The sequence below is a fragment of the Dipodomys spectabilis genome, unplaced genomic scaffold, assembly GCF_019054845.1.
Source record: "Dipodomys spectabilis isolate Male_0828 unplaced genomic scaffold, ASM1905484v1 ptg000547l, whole genome shotgun sequence".
NCBI classification, from domain to species: domain Eukaryota; kingdom Metazoa; phylum Chordata; class Mammalia; order Rodentia; family Heteromyidae; genus Dipodomys; species Dipodomys spectabilis.
Window position 1 is genome coordinate 3,082,640 of NW_024871224.1, and position 1,869 is coordinate 3,084,508.

Below are 1,869 nucleotides of genomic sequence, written 5' to 3' on the forward strand. Positions count from 1 at the left end.
GTTATACATATTTTATTTATTTTACATTGATTGATCTTTCCAAAGCCTGTGTGTTTAATTTTCCTTGGTGTATTTCAGTACCATGTAGCTCATATTTCAGAGTGAAGAATAAATGGAAGGAAGCAAACAAAAAATACAGTTCCTCTCATCTGATGAAGCCTCTACAAGAATGAGGAAAGAGTTCATCCTTCTAAGGACCTACGATAGGATATCAAAAAGATAATTCATTCTAATAGGTCTTCATTATCTTTGCAATGTAACACAAATGATTTAAAACACAATATACTGCTCAGATACTTATATGTTTTATCAGGTTTGTATATTTTCATATGATTTCACCTCAGTCTACAACATTCCTTCATTATTCTGTCCCTGATATTTTTACACTATCAAGACATAAGATCAACAGTTTGATTTACAGCATGAGAAATTATCCATCTGGCTTCCTTGGAAGCAGTGCATAGTCAATTGATAACATTATTTCTGGTTGCTCATTACATGTAATGGTTTCTGTAATACATATCACATTCTACTTAGTATTTAAAAATCTGCTTTGTTAACGATATTATATGGATAAAATTGGGGGAATAAACTCTTCCATCTCAGAACATTTTTATAGGTTTTTAATTGTAAAAGTACTGTACAGAGGGGTCACAGTTACACACACACAAACACACACACACACACACACACACACATTTTCTTGATCCATTCATGTACTAAGGGGCATCGGGTTGGTTCCATATCTTACCTATGGTAAATAATGCTGCAATAAACATAGTTGTGCTTGTAGTTTTAGTATGGTCTTGTTTCTGATCATTTGGGTGAATGCCCAAAAAAAGGATTGCTGCGTCATAGAGTAGCTCTATGTGGAATCTTTTGAAGAACCTCCATTCTGCTTTTCAAAGGGGTTGAACAAGTTTACACTCTCACCAAGAATTCAGTAGTGTTTACTTCTGGCCACATTCACTCCAGCATCTGTCCTTGTAAAAATGAACGCTTCAGGAATTTGTGTGTCATCCTTCGAAGGAGCTATGCTCATCTTCTCTGTATCATTCCAGTTTTAGGGTATGTGCTGGAAAATTGAGCACATAACATTTTTTTTATATATAAAGTGTAATTGATTTTCTTAAACTAGACAATTCAACAAAAAGTAAATACAAAAGGATCAAGAAAATGTGGTATATATACACAATGGAATTCTATGCCTCCATCAGAAAGAATGACATTGCCCCATTTGTTAGGAAATGGAAAAACTTGGAAAAAATTATATTAAGTGAAGTAAGCCAGGCCCAAAGAAACGTAGGTACCATGGTTTCCCTTATTTGTAATATCTAGTATATGTATGAGTCAAGCGGAAAAGGTCAGATAATGTGATGTCAGGAAAATGAACCCTTAGATGTGTATTTTAATGTTTTTTTATTTCATGCATGTGTTTCTAACACATTTATAAGATTATCTCTTTGTTGCTTTGTATGTCCCTCCCCCACAGTATAACCCCTGCTTTCACTATATTTGATGTCAGTATAACTTGTGGAGGAGATGAGGAAAAACCAGTTGTTTAAGGATACAGGTGGACCTGTTGCAACAATGAGAAGTACAAGTTGTCATGTCCAAAACGAGCTTTACAACGTTGGTGCGGGGGGGGGGGGGTGGGGGGAAGGAGAAGGATTGGGATTAGGGGGGGAGGGGGGAGGCTGGGAAGGGGTGTGAAGGGTAAACAAAGGAGGAGGCTGCAATGCTTGGTAAGAAATGTACGCATTATCCTGCCCATGTAACTGTAACTCCTCTGTACAGTATGTTCACAAATAAAATTAAATTAAAAAAAAACAAAAACAAAAACAAAAGAATGGTCATGAAATATGTATT

At 35.7% G+C, this 1,869-nt stretch overlaps 1 non-coding gene across 1 annotated transcript; it reads right to left on the reverse strand.

Annotated features, from left to right (window-relative positions):
* Positions 1-988: 988 nt before the first annotated feature.
* On the reverse strand, positions 989-1,091 carry LOC122099927. Its single transcript, XR_006146040.1, has one exon. It is a non-coding gene; the product is annotated as a U6 spliceosomal RNA (small nuclear RNA).
* Between the last annotated feature and the right edge of the window lie 778 nt (positions 1,092-1,869).